Raw genomic sequence first — 22,230 nt, forward strand, 5'->3', positions numbered from 1 at the left:
TATGAGATGGGCACTGTCACTGTGGGAAGACAATGTTTTTAGAAGGGCTGTCTTTGACTTTTTCCTTGATTTGTCTATTAACTTATTTGCCTTTGTTGGTCACATCTAGCTGTTAGGTTACATGAATTGATGGATAATTGCTCTATTGTTTTCAACAGTGCCCTGGGCACCTAAATTGTTTTGCAGCCTGCTTTCAAGAAAGTCAGGTCTCTTTGCATAGGTAGCCTTTGAGATGAATCTTCAACCCTAGGAGTGCTCTTCTGTGTCTTTTCCTGTATTATCTCTGGTAAACTTCAGCTGGTCTAAGGTTTAGGTAGTTGCTTCCATGGGATTACCTGCATCTTCTTAATTACTTATCACCAAAACCTTCATTGTTTTTGAAATTGCCCTTAGGCTTGAACTTTCCCACAAGCTATTCCAAATAAAATCCATTTCTTTATAGAGATCTGATCACTCTCTTTCTAGGCAAATGGTCTTTGTGATTGCTGTTGAGTGGGGTGGATTGGAGGGGGGCAATGACCCACTTGTCTTGGAGTAACATATCTGCTTTACTAGCAGGACAGTGGACAGAGCAAGTGGCTTCTCTCTTTTTTAGTTTGCTTCATCTGGTATGGAATCTTCTAGTGTGAAGCCTCACAAGTGATCTGGGACAAGAGGAAATTGGGCTCCAATAGTCTCAGGCTGTCATGCCTGAGATAAAAGTTTCACCCTTTAATTAAAACTGCGTGGGGAAAGAAAGTCTCATTTCTTTCATTCTTTCTTGACTGTGTTCAGGGGTCTTCTTGACTGAATTTCTATACAAAAAATGGAGAGAAGGAGAAATTCTGCTGGGCTGATTCTCCCAAGAAGATGTCATAGTCCTTAAGTAGGAAGTAGGATGAGAGGGAGTCCTGTGTATTTCACTGCACTGCCCTGACATAATGTTTCTGTCATGCTGAGCAGGAAGAAGGGAGGGAGGGAACAGGTAGTGGCTCAAATGCCACAGAGTAGCACTGTTCTTATCAATATTTACTAGATTTATTATAATAAATTATCTTTTAAAATTTTTCTGTGTGCTCTTATAATAATTTCCAGAGATTAAAGTAATCTGGTTTTTGTTGTTTTTCAGTTTTTACCTGTTATGACTGTTTTGCTGGAGGGCAATTCCATGGAGCTCTTCATGCTACTGTTCCAGATGTTGTGCTCTATAATTAATTTTTTATATTGATCTTGCATCCTGCAATGTGGCTAAACTCCCTTATTATTTCTAATTGATATGTTGTAGATTCCATTATATTTTTTACATAGACAATGATATCCTCTGTGAATAAAGATAGTTTTCTTCTTCCTTCTTAATCTTCTTTTCTTTTAATGTCTTTTACTTGCTTTATTCCACTGGCCAGAACCTCCATGACAATGTTGCAGGCAGGTCATGAAAGTGTTTTTTCTTTTTTAATCTCAGGAGGAACACTTTGTTTCATCATTAAGTATGATGTCATCATTAAGAATGAATTTTTGGTAGATGCCCTTTATGAGATTGAGGAATCTCCTTATATTTCTATTTTCTGAGTGTTTTTATTAGGAAAGTATATTAGATGTTGTCAAATTTATTTTTATATGTCTACTTGGATGACCTTATTTTTTTCTTTTTGAGTTTTATAATATGTTGCATTTATTAATTTTTGAATATTAAACCAACCTTACATTCCTAGTATAAATACCATTTAGTCATGATTGATATATTAGCTTTTTCATACATTGTTGGATTCAATTTATTACAATTTTATTTTTGCATCTATCTTCGTAAGAGATACTAGTCTATAGTTTTCCTTTATTGTTCTGGTTTTGGTGTGAGGATAATGGTGACTTCATAAAATAATTTGTTTTTCATAGATTCACTTTTCAAGTATTTCTCCTCTTCAGGAAGAGTTTAGAAGTTTCAGTAGTATTAGTATAATTCCTTCCTTCATGTTTAAGAATTTTCCAATGTAGAGCCAGCCATCTGAGGCTGGAATTTTTTAGTCAGTAAGTCTTTTAACTTTAAATTGTTTTTAATTAATAGATATAAGGCTATGTTGGTCATCTATTTCTTCTGTAGTGAATCTTGATAGTTTGTGTATTTTATGCAATTTTTATTCTAAGTTTCTTTAACATGAAATTTTTTACAATATTCTCCTTTTATCTTTGTATTATCTATATAACCTGTGTGATGACGCTTCCTTTATTTTTGACTTGGTAAATTGTGCCTTTATTCTTTCTTTTTCTCATCAGTCTAGCTAAAGGTTTATCATTGTTTTGGTCTTCTCAAAGAACCACCTTTTTAGTTTCATTAAATTTTCTGTATTGTTTTTCTACTTTTATTTAACTGAGAAATGCTTTTATATTTATTATTCTTTCTACTGCTTAATTTCGCTCTTTTTCTTTTTTTTTCTAATCTCTTTCTATAAATGCTTTGGTAATTAATGTGAGTTCTTTCTTTTTTCAATGTAAAATTTTATTTCTATAAATTTACTCCTAATTATTAATTCAGTAGCACTATACAAATTTTGATATTATAAAATCTCTGACTATAACCGTGAATTTGTCTGCTACAAAATTCCGTTTTAACATCCTATTACAAACAATAGTGACGTTATCTCTATATGTGTGTAAATGATTGTGAATTAGTTTTCTATTGCAATTACAAACTTAGTGGCTAAAACAACACCCTTTTATTATTTCACGGTTTCTCTGGGCCATAAATCTGGCCACGAAATTACTGGGTTCTCTACTCAGCATCTTACGAGGTGAAAATCAATGTCTGTTGGGTTACTTTCTCACCTGGAACTTGAAGTCCTCTTCCAGGTTTATTCAGATTGTTAGCAAAATCAAAACTGTAACTCTAAGACTGAGGTTCCTATTTTTCTCCTGGCTATTGGCTAAGGGTTGCTCTGACCTGTCAGAGGCCACCCTCAGGTTTAGCCACATAGCCCTCTTATAATATGACAATTCAGTTCTTCAAAACATATAGAAGAATCACCTTCCTTTCAGAAAGGGCTCAATACACTTTAATTTAAGGGCTTATGTGATTAGGTCAGGCTCACCCAGGATAATCTTTCCTTTGATTAACTCAAAGTCAACTAGTTAGAGACCTCAATTATATTAGCAAAATAACTTCCATCTAATCTAATCTAATTTAATCTAATCTAAATCACAGCAGTGATAATCATATTATGCACACAGGCCTTACCCATACTCAAGGGCTGGGATTATACAAGGGTATTGTTCATTGGGGGAAATCTTAGAATTTTGCTTAATACAGATTGTAAGACCAGAAAAAAGGTCTGGAAAAATATACCCCAAGGTGGTAATATTTGTTACATTAGGAATGTGATGGTGTGGATGGAATAGACAGAATTGGGAGAGAAAGGTTAAAAACAAACAAACAAACAAACAAACAAAAACCCACAAAACAGTTGTAGGAAAATGGGAGGGAGAAGCTACAGTATAAAATTAAGTAAAAATGTAGACTACAAAAGTTGAAAAGGTAACCTTTTTAATATGAACAAGGACTAGGACTGGAAGTTGTATTAGAAAAACAAGAACACTAACTTTGAATTTGGGATGGAATTTTGGTTAATTTCTGCCCTGAATTTTATTTTAGTAGATAGTTTGCAATAAAGTAAAAAATAAACAAATAGCACAAAGAAAATATTTTTGTGTCTAGCATCAATCCAAAAATGTCAGTTCCTATTAGAGATAATAGCAGCTTATGGGCTACACACTTTTATTTTTTATTTCAAATGTTTTCCTCATCCAGAGGGTTAAATGTTATCAATACTGGTAAGGGACAATTTCATGATGACAGACAAAGAGGTAAAGTTTCCTCGTGAGAAATCAATTTCTAAAAGGTAACAGCCCAGCATGCCTTTGATTTTCCATAGGATGCCACACCTTTGATATCATTGAATTCGTCTTATCCACTAGTACTTGTGTAAAGATGGATGCTAAACCTTAAGTTAGAGTTTAAGAGTTATTTGAAGATGCAGTTGTTTTTTATAATTGTTGTTAGACACTTGGAAGCCCTGAGTCTGAGTAAGAATTTCTTTCTTTCCCCTCCACACACATTATATTAAGCTGTCATTCATAGCCACGGCAGGAATAGAAAACTGTCTTGGAATAACCTGGATGACAGAAGTTCTCTGGTGGTATGTAGCTTTCAAAAAAAAAAAAAAAAAAAAAATCATCATATCACAACAGATCTCTTTTGATGTGTTCAGTATTTCCAGATTCATTTTATAATGACAAATTAAGACATTTGTACAGTGAACTCTGACATTAGTGTGAATACAGCTCTTCCTGGTCCTCTATAGTTTTTTATTTTTTCTGGCCTGCATCTTTGACAATAATCTCAAAATTTTTTGAATATTTTCACAGCAACTCAGTAACAACTGGTAATTGAGAGTAATATCTGCGTTTCCTTGCTCAACCAATGCACCTCCCTGTAGAAAGAGGTATATGGATGAAGCTGAACTCTGAAAAGTGCAGGTATGAAAAATAAAATTCTAGGATTTTTATTTTGCAAAAACTTACTAATTATAAAATAGCCTTGAAACATGATAACATTCAATATATGTTGCAGTTTAATAATGAACAACCAGCTATACATTATTTCTATGACCCCAAAAATGTTTTGACTTATTTTATTGTATTTGGAACCCCACAGTGAAACTTTATAACAGAAAGGAAATTCTTCAAACATGAGGAGCATCAACTTTTTTCTCAAATGAAATTTGCAATTGGGTGTAGGTAATCTATGAATTGTACAGAAGTCATCTAAAATTCTGCTATCTTGTGTGCTTACTACAAATTGAATGTGTCCGGTGCAACAGAATATACAGAAATATCTAAGTAATTTATTTTTGCTATTTTTAAATTCTCAGTCATGTTCTTACACTTCAAACAATTTTTCTTTTATTTCACAAGTATTTTACTAGTTTCTACTTTGCTAGAAGCATTTTGTTTGGCATTAGGATATAAAGGTGAACAATACAAACAGAATCCTTACCTTCGTGGAGCATATAACATGCCTGCTGAGACATTTAACCATATAGGGTACATGTAAGTTATGTTTATGATTTTCTACTAGCATTTGGTGAGTATCCATCAGTTCATTTCATTGATTAGGCAGTCAGCATTCACAAATGCTTAATATATGCCAGAGATCATACTGGAATTACATAAATACTTAAGGAACTAAAAAATCAGCAGAAAAGAGACCCCTAAGTATAATTATAGTTTCAATATGATAAATTTGGACATTGTAATTTGTAAAATGTAGATAGTTATTGAAGAATAAAGAACACACTCTCATCTGTCTTATGCATATGTGTCTGTATTTATTTATCTATTGATCTCTTTATTGATGGAGAATGTAGATAAAATTGCATAAAACAAGCTCTACAGAGGAGGTAACCCTTGAATTCTCATTCAGAGAGTGAAAATAGAACCCATTTTATATACTAAAGATTGTAAGCAATAGATTTCTAAAATAGAAAAATGTTTGTATACAAATGTTAATTGTACATCTAGTATGTCCCAGGTTTAAGACACAGTCTTGGTGGTAGATGCTGTCAGTGCTCGGCTGCTTCCTATTGGGCCTTACCATTCTTACCCAACTTTCCACCGTTCAGCACTCCTCTCTCTTTGCCTGAGGGCTTTCTCTGGCTACCAGAGCCCACCTTGTCCATGCATGTGATGGGAAATACTGGGAAAAAAATTCCCTTCATGATCAGCTCGCAACCAGTAATATCTGGGATTGGTAGGATACATTTTCCAGCTCCTGTACCCCTGGATAGCATAAATTTAAGGTTTAAAATTTAAATTTTAAACTGTTTTCTGGAGTTCCCCAGGAAGATAAAAATCAAATTATTCACAATAGTAACCTATTTGTTAATGCACTCCCATGGCTGTCTTCCTTTCCCTTTGTCACTTCCCAACTCCCTAAAAGGTCCTGGGGTCCCATCCAAAATAAACTACTTGCACTTGAATGCTTGTCTCGGGGCCTGCTGCTGGGAAAACTAAACCAAAGACACTGACTTTTCTTCATAAGCCACAGTTTCTGCCTCTAAGAAACTCCCAGTCAAGTAACACCTAGCAATTACTTCCTTCACTTAGTAGTACCCGGACCAAATACACCATTTACATTCAACACATACACGTGCACCCATTACAAGATTAATGTACCCACACACAGATAGATAGATGATTGATTGATAGGCAGATAGATCGATAAAAAAGCACTTCAAAGGCGATTTTTCCAAATCTTTCCAAATCTCTCATTTTTCTACTGTTACAAAAGTTTGAATCTAAAGTTCTTGACTTTCAGGCTGAAGCTCTCACTGCATACAAAGCATACAAAGCTGCATCTAAAAGGAAGTTTAGCAGAAAATAAGCTGGTTCAATTGATATTTTTATATGGCTGTGAATTAGCGACTGCTGTACAACAAACTACATGAAACTTCATGACTTCAACAATTATCTTTTAAAAACATTTTTTTTGCTAACAAGTTTATGGGTTATGTTGGGTGGCTCTATTGATGTGGGTGAGGTTTGGTTGCTCTTGGCAAGCCTTGCTTATGTATCTCTGGTCTGCTGCTGGGTAGGTTAAAGGATAGGAGTTGCTTGGCTGGGACAATGGAAATGACTGTTCCACGTGGCTTCTCATCTTCCAACAGGCTGGCTCAGGCTTGTTCATGTGGCAGAAGCTAAGGTCAAAGAGAAAAAGCAGAACCGTGCAAGGACTCCTTAGTCTTAAGTTTAAAACTAGAAGGTAATTACTTTATTACTTTCTAGTGGTTAAATAGGTCCAAAGACCAACCTAAATTCAACAGGTAGGGAAATAGTTCCACCCCTTAACGGGAGTTTTTGAAAAACCACATTGCAAAATGATGTGGATACATGAAAGGAAAAAATTGCAGCAATTCTTCTGCAAACAATCTACCACCTTCTGGCTAGTGTCCATCTGAATTCATTCTGTGCTTATCAAATGCCCAGGACCTTTTTTAAAGGGGGCAAATAATATCATGTCATCTTTATTCCATTACCCTGCAACTCATTTAGCCGTAATTCCTCCCCTTGGTCATGTTCTGTGCTAATTTTCTTATGTTTCAGAAATTATATTCTCTGGTACAACACTGATTTCCCCCTACCTACTATTTTATTTAGTCTGCTCAAGCTTCAGGTTAGTCCTCTAAGTTAATTGTACTATGGAGCATTCATTAGAAATAGTATAGTCTATAAAATTGTATTTTCCAATATTTATAATAGCCATGGATAGGGAAACCTGTATGTTGTGAAAGAGACTGAGAGGGGGAAAAAAAAAAAAAGAGGAGAAAGGTTGTTATGTGCGTAAAGACTGTCAAGAAATAGCGTCCTTGCCACCTTGTGGAAGTTTCTAAAATTGCAAGATCCAAAATCTTTGAACATGTGTCTACTGAGTACCCATTTGTATAAATCTCTCTGCTGTGTACCAGTGAGGGGAAAATGAACTGTTCCATGCAAAGGGGCATCCTCATGTTGCAGAACTAAACAGAGCCAGTGTGTTCACCTCATGTTGACAAGTGGACCAACTCTACCCCCAGCCTTATCTCAATAGGTATGGGAAGATGGCAGAGCCTCATCTCACGATCAGGATTTTAGAGCTAGAAAAATCTTTTGGAGTCATCTAACCCAACTCATAGTGCTTTTGTTAGGTAAACTTTTAAAAAAATACAAAGTACTCACGGAAAAGTACACAGATAATAATTTAATTGCTCCATGAGTGTACCCATGTAACCAGCACCTAGAAGGAAAAACAGAAAACTCTCAGTTTCCTAGGAGCCCACCTCTTACTTCCCTCCCAGACATCCTGACTTCCAATAGCATATCCACATCTTGCTTCTTGGGAACTTTTTCTAAATAGAATTATACTGTTCTCTTTTGTATGACGTTTGTCACACTAACTATCACATCTGTAATATTATTCATCCTTGTTGCTATGTATTCTTGAAGATTATTTGTTTTCATCACTTCATAATATTTCAATACATGAGTAAATCACAACTTACTCAGTTCTACAGTTCATAGCCACTTGTGTTGTTTGCATTTTTGACTGTCACACATTATCTTGCTATGAACATTCTAGTACATAGCTTTTGGTGCCCATATGCTTGTATTTCTGTTGTGTATCTGTTTAGGACTGTAGTTTCTGGGCTACATGTGTGTATATGTTTGGCTTTCATAAATTATACCAATTTTCTAAATTGGTTATACTAATTTATATTTCCACCAGCCCAACTATGATTTAACTTTTATTTTTTAATAATTACAGATTTACAAGAATTTGCAAAGAAATGTCCAGCCGAGACCTGATATCCCATGTATCCAGCCTCCCCGATGCCTAATATTAGCATCCGGCATATGTATTTTTTAATATGGGAGGCAGACTGAAAGAAGCAAAGTGATCTGGTTGAAGCCTCAGGCTAATAAGTTGCAAAATTATAACAAAAGTATGGACTTTCTGTTGACTCATGAAAAGCTGCAACAAGTTCTCTTTAACATCACCTTACAGTTTGCAAAGTACCTTTATGTTTATAAAATTGTATAGTTGATAACACATAAAGAAAAAACTAAATACCACATTTTCTCACTTATAAGTGGGAGCTAAATGATAAGAATGCATGAACATATAGAGGGGAACAACACACACTGAGGCCTGTCAGAGGGTGAAGGATGGGAGGAAGGAGAGTATCAGAAAAAATAATTAATGGATACTAAGCTTAATAGCTGGTTGATGATATAATCTGTGCAAGCAACCCTCATGATACAAGTTTACCTATATAACACACTTGCACATGTACCCCTGAACTTAAAAGTTAAATGCATATATTTATATAATTTATATATATGTATAATTGATATGATCTCTTACTAAAATTTGAAGAGCATTTACCTGTCTCCTAGGATTTGGAGTAAAGATTAACGTTGAAGCTGGTGCAGGATCAGTATTCAATGAAAGGGTAGTCATTTATTATCAATGGCAACAGCATCATCCCATTTGGAGAGCATTTTTATCTTCATTTCTTAGAAGAGGAATGTAATGCATAAAGAAGTGATAGAATTCTTCAAGGGCTGAGTTGATAAGCCACAGAGCCTATCCTAGACTTGTGTTCAGAAACTCTGACCCTACACTTCAATTGCTGATAGTGATAACTTGCTTGATAATACACACTGTATTGCCTTCATTCTCTGTCCTGTCTCAATTTCTACTCCCCTCCTGTCAGTGTTTTCTGGGATCATATCTCAAATAAAACACTTGCACTAAAATTCTTACTCAGAATCTGCTTCTGGGGAATTCAAACTAAGGCACTCATCTTCACCATTTTTTTCTATCTAGCTTCTTAATTTCCACCATTTTTTTTCTATCTAGCTTCTTAATTTCTGTTCTGATCCCAAAAACAACTCCCAAAGAGTGGTTTCCATGTGACATTTTTAAGGTCCCTCCAGTGTTCCTAAAAGGTCAACCTATGCATGGTCAGTTCTTTTGGCAGGATTGCTAATTTCTGTGGCAATTATCTCTATCTCATGGTTTTATCTGGATTAATTTCTTAAAGAACTCTGGCCTAGAAAGGTTTAGTATTTTACTTGACCTTCCTATGTGGAATATTTTTGTATAACAGCGAAGTCCTCTCATACCTTAACCTTAAATGCTCCAAGAGAAAGTTCTACCCTGTTAGAATAAAGGTCATGCCTCCCTCAATTATAGCTAATCTCAAAGCATGAGAGTTTAACTAATGGTCAAATCCATATTAAGTTTAATTACACATAGTTATGAGTATATAACATTCAACCCATGCCCCAATGATTTATGGAATACAAATGTGATGGGATATTGCTGCTTAAATCCAAGCAAGAAAAGAGGCTCAGAAATCACAAGGACAACCTTTGTACAAAAGCCATTGCTAAGCATTAGTCAGGCAGTTAAGATTAACATAGGATAGCACAACCCTCCATTAGTTACTCATCAGCAAACACAGAAAAACGAGAGCTAGATTATAGCTCTTTGGTGTGTTTTTAAAAATGAGAAAATGGAAAAGCACAGAGGCTGAGCAAGGACCCAGGGGCATGCAACCGGCTAAACTGCTGAGCTGTCAGACACTAAGTCCTCCCTGTCTTAATCCATTGTACCGATGGGCATCATAGGGAATAAGGAGACACAGATACTAATTCAGGAATTTCAAATTTTAGCATCCATCAAAATCATAGTGGGTTTGTTAAAACACAGATTAATGTTCCCTGTTGCCTAGAATTTCTGATTCGGTAGGGCTGGCATGGAGACCCTGAGGATCTGCATCTGTGACAAGTTCCCAGGTGATGCTGACGTTGCTAGCCCAAGACTCACATTTTGAGAATGATTGCACTAATGGAATATATTTTTTCTAAGATGGATCTCAGATGGTACTCATGCAAGGAACCTGGACCCACTGGCAGACACAGGGGCATGTTATTGCTAGAATCACAGGGCTTAACATTCAGGCCTGGGCAGAGACTGTTAGAGGTGAAATGCCAAGTAATTAGGTCTCAAAACTAGGCTGACTTGAGAAGTTGGATTCGCAAAGATCAGAAAGGGCCACAGGGGGGCAAACATGACTCAAGGTCGGAAATGCTAAGTTCAGAAAATACCAAGGCTCAGAACCTCAACTCCTACTCTTGCAACCAGTTTACTTCCTATGTGACCCCTGACAACTGAGAGGGAAGAAGGATTGTTATCCTAGGTAGATGCTGAACTACTAGGAATAAAGGCAAAAAATTAAATCATTAGGCTGATTTTTTGTTCTTTTTGTCCTCAAAAACCTACATCTAAATGCTCCTTACAATGGTGAATGCTTGGATATAACCCCATCCAGAAATGCCTTGGATATGCCTTTGTCCTTATTATTTTCAATTTTCCCTTGAAGTTTTGTGGTTAAAAATGGACTGAATTGAACCTAGGCTCTTTCCTCACTAGCTGTGGGACCGATGAATTGTGTAACCTCTTGAAGCCTTGGTTCCCTTACCAGGAAAAGAGGGTTAAAATAGTTTCTTTCTCATACAGCTTCTTCAAGAATTAAGTGAGTCATACTAGCACTTGCCAGATGTAGTAACAGCTCAGTAAACCTCCATTATGTCATTATTCTTATCATTATTACCACATGCTAGCATCTTTCCTCCGATGACTGCCACTCTCCTGGCAATGGTTATAATCTATGTAAGATTTCACTTTTGGAAAACCGATGATATTTGAATAATGATTACTTATGAGAATGGAGAAATGTCTTTTACTCTAGGAATTAGAAAATAAAGAAGAAATAAAGCCTTAGGGGTATGTTCGTGTGTGTGTGTGTGAGAGAGAGAGAGAGTTAAAAGTAGTTAGAAGTACCTGGAATGGAAGAAAAGACGTAAGTCAAAAATATGTGGTGAAATCTATAATAACATTTTGCCAATGTTAATTTCTTAGTTTTTTCTAAGTGCACTGTGGTTATGTAAGATTTAAACATTAGAGGAAGCTGGGTACAGGATGTACAATAACTCTCTATGCTATTTCTGTAACTCTTCTATAGATGTAAATGACCTGAAAATAATTTTTAAAGTATCAAATTAATTTAAAAAAGAGCTAATTAAGAAGGTTGTGACATAGTTTTTAATAACTTTCTATAGAATATTCTTTAAAAGCAGGTTTTATGTTGTTGTTTATTTTTTTTTTTTTGTTTCTTTCCCCGGAAATAGCTAAAATGTCTCCAAAAACAAGATGTGACAGAATCTTGTGCTATGTCACAGAATCTTGTGACAGAAGTGCTATGTGCTCCCCAAAACCATTTCCTCTTTCCTCTGGACTCAGCCTTAGACTACATTTCCCAACCTCTCTTCCAGTCAGTTGCAGTCACATGATTGCATCTGGTGAAAGAGATGTGATCAGCAGTAATTGCAGTACTTCCTGGCCTGGACTGTGGAAAACTCCCACAATCCTCTGTGTTCTCTCTTTCCCATTTAACACCCTAGAGGGAGAATAGAGGAAGATAGAAGAAAATTGGGCCCTGAATGGGCATGCAAGCCTGCCATTCAATCAGACATTCCTTTTGGGATTGATGGCATGAGAGACTTTTTGGAAGGTTGAATTGTTAAAATGGGCTACTTACCTAACTAATGCAAACACTTAGGTAGTGTGCTGTGGCATTTAATTGGGCAGTATTGTGTTTGGTTAAGCATAATTTAACTCTGAAAGAAATCCCAAAGGAGGTAAGTATCTCTAATATAAAATTCCATGGTGGATATTTTAAAATGAGATAATTATGTTTGAATTGTATATTCTGGTATTTGTATTTTATTAGTTTATATTTACATATTATTTATTTATTTATTTTTATTATACTTTATGTTCTAGGGTACATGTGCACAACATGCAGGTTTGTTACATATGTATAATGTGCCATGTTGGTGTGCTGCACCCATTAACTTGTCATTTACATTAGGTATATCTCCTGATGCTATCCCTCCTTGCTCCCCCCACCCCACAACAGACCCTGGTGTGTGATGTTCCCCTTCCCAAGTCCAAGTGATCTCATTGTTCAATTCCCACCTGTGAGTGAGAACATGCAGTGTTTGGTTTTCTGTTCTTGTGATAGTTTGCTGAGAATGATGGTTTCCAGCTGCATCCATGTCCCTACAAGGGACACGAACTCATCCTTTTTTATAGCTGCATACTATTCCATGGTGTATATGTGCCACATTTTCTTAATCCAGTCTGTCATTGATGGACATTTGGGTTGGTTCCAAGTCTTTGCTATTGTGAATAGTGCCACAATAAACATATGTGTGCATGTGTCTTTATAGCAGCACGATTTATAATCCTTTGGGTATATACCCAGTAATGGGATGGCTGGGTCAAATGGCATTTCTAGTTCTAGATCCTTGAGGAATTGCCACATTGTTTTCCACAATGGTTGAACTAATTTACAGTCCTACCAACAGTGTAAAAGTGTTCTTATTTCTCCACATCCTCTCCAGCACCTGTTGTTTCCTGACTTTTTAATGATCACCATTCTAACTGGTGTGAGATGGTGTCTCACTGTGGTTTTGAGTTGCATTTCTCTGATGGCTAGTGATAATGAGCATTTTTCATGTGTCTGTTGACTGCATAAATGTCTTCTTTTGAGAAGTGTCTGTTCATATCCTTTGCCTACTTTTTGATGGGGTTGTTTTTTTTCTTGTAAATTGGTTTGAGTTCTTTGTAGGTTCTGGTTATTAGCCCTTTGTCAGATGACTGTATTGCAAAAATTTTCTCCCATTCTGTAGGTTGCCTGTTCACTCTGATGGTAGTTTCTTTTACTATGCAGAAGCTCTTTGGTTTAATTACATCCCTTTATCAATTTTAGCTTTTGTTGCCATTGCTTTTGGTGTTTTAGACCTGAAGTCCTTGCCCAGGCTATGTCCTGAATGGTATTGCCTAGGTTTTCTTCTAGGGTTTTTATGGTTTTAGGACTAACATTTAAGTCTCTAGTCCATCTTGAATTAATTTTTGTATAAGGTATTAGGAAGGGATCCAGTTTCAGCTTTCTACATATGGCTAGCCAGTTTTCCCAGCACCATTTATTAAACAGGGAATCCTTTCCCCATTTCGGGTTTTTCTCAGGTTTGTCAAAGATCAGATGGTTGTAGATGTGTGGTATTATTTGTGAGGACTCTGTTCTGTTCCATTGGTCTATATCTCTGCTTTGGTACCAGTACCATGCTGTTTTGGTTACTGTAGCCTTGTAGTATAGTTTGAAGTCAGGTAGCACGATGCCTCCAGCTTTGTTCTTTTGGCTTGGGATTGTCTTGGCAATGAGGGCTCATTTTCATTCCATAGGAACTTTAAAGAGCTTTTTTCCAATTCTGTGAAAAAAGTCATTGGTAGCTTAATGGGGATGGCATTGAATCTATGAATTACCTGGGGCAGTGTGGCCATTTTCACGATATTGATTCTTCCTCTCCATGAGCATGGAATATTCTTCGATTTGTTTGTGTCCTCTTTTATTTCATTGAGCAATGGTTTGTAGTTCTCCTTGAAGAGGTCCTTCACATCCCTTGTAAATTGGATTCCTAGGTATTTTATTCTCTTTGAAGCAATTGTGAATGGGAGTTCATTCATGATTTGGCTCTGTTTGTCTGTTATTGGTATATAAGAATGCTTGTGATATTTGCACATTGATTTTGTATCCTGAGACTTTGCTGAAGTTGCTTATCAGCTTAAGGAGATTTTGGGCTGAAATGATGGGGTTTTCTAAATATATAATCATGTCATCTGCAAAGAGGGACAATTTGACTTCCTCTTTTCCTAATTGAATACTCTTTATTTCTTTCTCTTGCCTGATTGCCCTGGCCAGAACTTCCAACACTATGTCGAATAGGAGTGGTGAGAGAGGGCATCCCTGTCTTGTGCCAGTTTTCAAGGGGAATGCCTCCAGTTTTTGCCCATTCAGTATGATATTGGCTGTGAGTTTGTCATAAATAGCTCTTATTATTTTGAGATATGTACCATCAATACCGAATTTACTGAGAATTTTTAGCATGAAGGGCTGTTGAATTTTGTCAAAGGCCTTTTCTGCATCTATTGAGATAATCATGTGGTTTTTGTCTTTGGTTCTATTTATATGCTGGATTACATTTATTAATTTGCATATATTGAACCAGCCTTGCATCCCAGAGATGAAGCCCACTTGATCATGGTGGATAAGTTTTTGATGTGCTGCTGGATTCGGTTTGCCAGTATTTTGTTGAGGATTTTTGCATCGATGTTCATCAGGGATATTGGTCTAAAATTCTCTCTCTCTTTTTTTTTTTGTTGTTGTGTCTCTGCTAGGCTTTGGTATCAGGATGATGTTGGCCTCATAAAATGAGTTAGGGAGGATTCCCTCTTTTTCTATTGATTGGAATAGTTTCAGAAGGAATGGTACCAGCTCATCCTTGTACCTCCGGTAGAATTTGGCTGTGAATCTGTCTGGTCCTGGACTTTTTTTGGTTGGTAGGCTATTAATTATTGCCTCAATTTCAGAGCTTGTTATTGGTCTATTCAGGGATTCAACTTCTTCCTGGTTTAGTTGGGAGACTGTATGTGTCCAGGAGTTTATTCATTTCTTCTATGTTTTCTAGATTATTTGCATAGAGGTGTTTATAGTATTCTCTGATGGTAGTTTGTATTTCTGTGGGGTCGATGGTGATATCCCCTTTATCATTTTTTATTGCATCTATTTTATTCTTCTCTCTTTTCTTCTTTATTAGTCTTGCTAGTGGTCTATCAATTTTGTTGATCTTTTCAAAAAACCAGCTCCTGGATTCATTGATTTTTTTGAAGGGTTTGTTGTGTCTCTATCTCCTTCAGTTCTGCTCTGATCTTAGTTATTTCTTGCTTTCTGCTACCTTTTGAATGTGTTTGCTCTTGCTTCTCTAGTTCTTTTAATTGTGATGTTAGGGTGTAAATTTTAGATCTCTCTTCCTTTCTCTTGTGGGCATTTAGTGCTATAAATTTTCCTCTACACACTGCTTTAAATGTGTCCCAGAGATTCTGGTATGTTGTATCTTTGTTCTCATTGGTTTCAAAGAACATCTTTATTTCTGTCTTCATTTCATTATGTACCCAGTTGTCATTTAGGAGCAGGTTGTTCAGTTTCCATGTAGTTGAGCAGTTTTGTTTGAGTTTCTTAATCCTGAGTTCTAGTTTGATTGCATTGTGGTCTGAGAGACAGTTTGTTTTAATTTCTGTTATTTTACATTTGCTGAGGAGTGCTTTACTTCCAACTATGTGGTCAATTTTGGAATAAGTGTGATGTGGTGCTGAGAAGAATGTATATTCTGTTGATTTGGGGTGGAGAGTTCTGTAGATGTCTATTACGTCCACTTGGTACAGAATTGAGTTCAATTACTGGATATCCTTGTCAACTTTCTGTCTCGTTGATCTGTGTAATGTTGACAGTGGGGTGTTAAAGTCTCCCATTATTATTGTGTGGGAGTCTAAGTCTCTTCATAAGTCTCTAAGGACTTGCTTTATGAATCTGGGTGCTCCTGTATTGGCTGCATATATATTTAGCATAGTTAGCTCTTCTTGTTGAATTGATCCCTTTACCATTATGCGATGGCCTTCTTTGTCTCTTTTGATCTTCGCTGGTTTAAAGTCTGTTTTACCAGAAATGAGGATTGCAACCCCTGCCTTTTTTTTGTTTTCCATTTGCTTGGTAGATCTTCCTCCATCCCTTTATTTTGAGCCCATGTGTGTCTCTGCACGTGAGATGGATCTCCTGAATACAGCAAACTGATGGGTCTTGACTCCTTATCCAGTTTGCCAGTCTGTGTCTTTTAAATGGAGCATTTAGCCCATTTACATTTAAGGTTAATATTGTTATGTGTGAACTTGATCCTGTCATTATGACGTTAGCTGGTTATTTTGCTCATTAGTTGATGCAGTTTCTTCCTAGCATCGATGGTCTTTACATTTTGGCATGTTTTTGCAATGGCTGGTACCAGCCGTTCCTTTCCATGTTTAGTGCTTTCTTCAGGAGCTCTTGTAGGGCAGGCCTGGTGATGACAAAATCTCTCAGCATTTGCTTCTCTGTAAAGGATTTTATTTCTCCTTCACTTTTGAAACTTAGTTTGGCTAGATATGAAATTCGGGGTTGAAAATTCTTTCTTTAAGAATGTTGAATATATGGCCCCCACTCTCTTCTGACTTGTATACTTTCTGCCGAGAGATCTGCTGTTAGTCTGATGGGCTTCCCTTTGTGGGTAATACAACCTTTCTCTCTGGTTGCTCTTAATGTTTTTTCCTTCATTTCAACTTTGGTGAATCTGACAATTATGTGTCTTAGGGTTGCTCTTCTTGAGGAGTATCTTTGTGGCATTCTCTGTATTTCCTGAATTTGAATGTTGCCCTGCCTTGCTAGGTTGGGGAAGTTCTCCTGCATAATATCCTGCAGAGTGTTTTCCAACTTGGTTCCATTCTCCCCATCACTTTCAGGCACACCAATCAGATGTAGATTTGGTCACATTGTCCCATATTTCTTGGAGACTTTGTTCATTTCTTTTTACTCTTTTTTCTCTAAACTTCTCTTCTCACTTCATTTCATTCATTTGATCTTCAATCACTGATACCCTTTCTTCCAGTAAATTGAGTCGTTAACTGAAGCTTGTGCATTTGTCAGATAGTTCTCATGTCATGGTTTTCAGCTCTATCAGGTGATTTAAGGACTTCTCTACATTGGTTATTCTAGTTAGCCATTTGTCAAATCTTTTTTCAAGGTTTTTAGCTTCTTTGCAATGGATTTGAACTTCCTCCTTTAGCTCAGAGAAGTTTGATCATCTGAAGCCTTCTTCTCTCAACTCGTCAAAGTCATTCTCCATCCAGCTTTGTTCCGTTGCTGGTGAGAAGCTGCGTTCCTTTGGAGGGGGAGAGGTGCTCTGATTTTTAGAATTTTCAGCTGTTCTGTACTGCTTTTTCCCCATCTTTGTGGTTTTATCTACCTTTGGTCTTTGACGATGGTGACATACAGATGGGGTTTTGGTGTGGATGTCCTTTCTGTTTATTTTTCCTTCTAACAATCAGGACCCTCAGCTGCAGGTCTGTTGGATTTTGCTCGAGGTTCACTCCAAACCCTGTTTGTCTGGGTATCAGCAGCAGAGGTTGCAGAAGAGTGAATGTTGCTGAACAGTAAATGTTGCTGCCTGATCGTTCCTCTGGAAGCTTGGTCTCAGAGGGGTACCTGGCCATGTGAGGTGTGAGGTGTCAGTCTGCCCCTTTTCTGTGGTGTCTCCCAGTTAGGCTACTGAGGGGTCAGGCACCCACTTGAGCAGGCAGTCTGTCCATTCTCAGATCTCAACCTCTGTGCTGGGAGAACCACTACTCTCTTCAAAGCTGTCAGACAGGGACATTTAAATCTGCAGAGGTTTCTGCTGCCTTTTGTTTGGCTATGCCCTGTCCCCAGAGGTAGAGTCTACAGAGGCAGGCAGACCTCCTTGAGCTGTGGTGGGCTCCACCCAGTTCGAGCTTCCCACGGCTTTGTTTACCTTCTCAAGCCTCAGCAATTGTGGGTGCCCCTCCCCCAGCCTCGCTACCACCTTGCAGTTCGATCTCAGATTGCTGTGCTAGCAATGAGGGAGGCTCCATGGGCATAGGACCCTCTGAGCCAGGCACGGGATGTAATCTCCTGATGTGCCGTTTGCTAAGACCCTTGGTAAAGCGCAATATTAGGGTGGGAGTGACCCAATTTTCCCAATGTTGTGTGTCATGGTGTCCCTTGGCTAGGAAAGGGAATTCCCTTCCCCGTCATTCTTCCCGGGTGAGGCGATGCCTCACCCTGCTTCAGCTCTCGCTTGGTGGGCTGAATCCACTGTCCTGCACCCACTGTCCGACACACCCCAGTGAGATGAACCTGGTAGGTACCTCAGCTGGAAATGCAGAAATCACCCATCTTCTGTGTCACTCATTCTGGGAGCTGGAGGCTAAAGCTGTTCCTATTCGGCCATCTTGGAACCACCCGGCCTATTTACATATAATTTAAAGACTGTGAGTATCATGAAGGCAGGGACTATGACTGCTTTGTTATTGGCTGTATTCCTAGAATTTAATACAGTGGTACACATTTAATAAAATTTAATTGAATCAAGAAAATTTGGAAATAACTGATTGATTGGTTCATACAGAATAAGAAGAGGGTTTTTAATTGCATATTTAAAGATGGACATAGCAGTATGTCTATTCATTTTGTAGTAAAAATACATTATTTTTTATCTCAGCTTTGTTTGAATTAATACAAATGAAATTACACAGCAGTTTTGTCCCATACTATGTATTATCTTATTGTTTTAAAATGTTTATCTGGGATCACGGTAAGGCTAAAGAAGTACTTTTTGAAAGAATGAATTTTATAAGCCTTAGTCAACTGTTTTGTTTTGTTGTGGGATACATGGAAATAATTATATCTTATGTTGCTTTATATGATTGATCATAAATGAAGTTACAAAATCATGCAGTTCTTCACTTAATTGAACTCGTATATGTATCTTCTATAAAGGTACATTATAAGTCCCAAATAAATTTTAATTAGTGACTGACATAGAATAGTATTGAAAAAAGCTTACTTTTTTTTTGACTGATGAAAAACACTTCTCAGAACTTCATATATTGAATTAAAGTAATGAAAGAAATAAGTATAAAATACTAGAAAGTGATTGCAAGAATGAATTAGAGTAAAATTTTCCTCTACAACAAATTCAGCTATTTCAAGAAGATCCATGTGCTTTAATTTGTTAGTGCCCAGTAGTTTATATTAAAATAAATTGAAAAGCTGCGAAGTATCCTCTTGTGGGATATTGACATTTCAGTTTTTGTTATGTACAGGGTGTCCCAGAAGCTGCTAAAATTAATTTCTGAACTCTACCCTTTAGACTGCAATTGCTAAAAGGAAAAATATATAGACAATAGAAATATATATCTTAACTAATTAAGTAAGCATGTCTGCATGTTAATGAAGTCCTCTAATTAACTATGCTACTGAATAGAATAATATGGCATGGAAGAAATGGGTATCATTTCATTCTGAAGCTGACATAAAATAATAATAAAATAAATAGCTTTGTGGCAGGAAAATTACAGGTTTATTAATTTATGTTTTGAATCTCCTGCTCTGTAATAAGCAATAGACTGAGGGCTATTCATGATTTCTATTCTCTGTTTCCACCACTCCCCACCCTAACCCAACCCACCCAATCCAACCCAACCTCTTTGTTCCTCTGACTCCATTAAAATTTTTGCCTTAGAGCCAAAAGCAAATATCTTTTAAAAAATCCCTTTTCTTGTTTGATCTTTCAAAACCTAAATCACAATAAGATTATGTGAGACACTTCCAAGAAGGTAGACTTTTATTTTATTTGGAGGGAAGGAAGATGAGTGATTGTTAAATATGAGAATCGTAAGTAAGTGGAGGGAAAAGAAATTATACCAAGAGTGGAAGGAAACCGTAATATGCTGGTCTAGCAAGAAGTAGTAACCCAATATTCCCTTCCTATCTCAGACACTCCAGAAGTCATCAGGACCGCAAAAAGATAGTTCTGTGGTAATTCGAGGAAGTTGGATAGAGTGGTGATGAAATGCCATGCTTCATGAGGATTCTTGTCTCAAGATGCCTTGAAAACTGCAGAGCTATGAGGCTTCAGGGGTTAGGCTAGCTGGAAGATGATCAACATGTCCTCCCCAAGTGTTCTGTTCTGCTTGAGAGCCCTGGTATAATTCAAGGCATTGCAGAGTGGAGGAAGAGAGAACAAGGTAGGGTCAATGGGGAGTCATGGGATAGCACCTAATAATGACTAAGACTCAATTTCCTCCCAAACTTGAAGTTAGGTTTAATGTGACTGAAAGAGCATAAAGAAATGTGACATTTCTTTGACTTTGAATCATAGTAGCAGCAAATTCATACCTATGTGTTTATAAGATTATCTATACTATATGGTATGTTAACCAATAATGTATTTTTCTTAAAACAAAGACTCTTTTTGATCTCAGAGGCAATTCTGAAAGCAGAAAATGCATGCACAAACAGAAATTTTCTATCAATAATAAATTAATATCAAAGCTGTTTCTAGTTAATATTGCCATTTCCAAATTAAATAGTCTTTTTGATGGTTATAATTCAGCTGAACAGAAGAAAAGGGGGTAGAAATGTATGTCCTGTGTCATCATCTAAAAATGCATGCCACTGATTGGCTTAATTATAATACCACGTTTCTTTTCTAGTGACGTTTAGCCTATAATGTATATAAAGTGAAAGATTCATGTATATTCAATGAGGAAACAGCAACTTGAAATTGAATTACTTGTCTTAGTTCTAGTAAGCTCAAAACACTTCTATTTGTCATTCATTAAGTTTCCAACCACAGGTGTTATACTCGTGCTTCCCATTATTGAACACTTCCCAGAGTCATACTCTTTGTACCTCTGTAGTTCCTCCAATTAGAGTAGGCAGAGTATACTTCAACTAATTTATGTTGAGCTTTACCATGTGAAGTGCTTTGGCCAGTGGAACATTAGTGCATATGCTGTATAAAGTACCTTTAAATGTGATATATGGTAGAACTCGACTTCTTGTGCTGCTGCCTTTTATTGTGAGGAGAGCCTGCCTCTAGAAACTACTGGTCTAAGAAGGATGAGAGTGATAGATAAGATCTGGACCCAAACTGCAGCTGGAATCTAAGCTTGGTTGAGTCCAGCTTAGATCAGCCAAATCTCAGTTGACCTGAAGACATGTAAACAGGAAATAAGTGTGTCTTGTAAGCCACTAAATTTGGGATAGTGTGTTACACAGCATTATGTTGTATATAGCAGACTGATGCATCTTTTCATTCTTTTTGCTCAGTACATCTCCAAACTCCTTGTGGTGCTTTGAATATTAAGGTTAGTTAGCCTTTTCTATTTATTCCTCCTTATTTAGAACGAAGAGGCATTTCTATACTATGGCCCCAATTCAGCATGGAACAATTTTCATTTGAGAATATGATTCAGCATTTATACTATAGGTTGGTGCAAAAGTAATTGAAGGTTTTGTGATATTTTAATTGCACCTACCCATATATTTCAAGGATCAGACAGATAGACAATAAACTATTAAAAATGCAGAAAGGTAATCCGCACCAGGAGAGGTGCAAATAGTACATTGTGATTGTTATTTAAGCTGCCTTTTACATAAATTGTGTGATTTAATAGATGGAAAAGGGAAGAAAGATGTTTTCAGTGGGAAGAATATTAATTGATCCAGTTTTTATTTCTTTTCCCATCAAACACACATTTTAAAAGTACCTTCAATGAACCAGTGTTAGTGATATAGTGGTAAAGAGCACAGTCATGATGTCAGGCTACTGGGCATGACAGGAGGAAGAAATAGACTAGGGCAGGATAGAGACCAAGTCCTCTGGATGAGACAGGGTCCAGTTCAGAAACAAGGGGCTTCTTCTACCTGAGAAAGTTGGTTCAAAACAAAACAAAACAAAAAAATAAGGGTCATAGCACTGAACAACATTGTGTCCAAAGGCCTTTGCAGCTTCAATGAGAATTAGGAAACCATTGCTATCGTGTGATCTGATCCAGAGAAAAGTTATGTTCCAGATAATTGTCCAACCCATGAGGCAGGCTGGATATAAACTGGTATTAGGAACTTTTCTTGTAACCGGTTTCTC

The sequence above is a fragment of the Macaca fascicularis genome, chromosome 10 (genome assembly GCF_037993035.2).
Source record: "Macaca fascicularis isolate 582-1 chromosome 10, T2T-MFA8v1.1".
Classification (NCBI taxonomy): domain Eukaryota; kingdom Metazoa; phylum Chordata; class Mammalia; order Primates; family Cercopithecidae; genus Macaca; species Macaca fascicularis.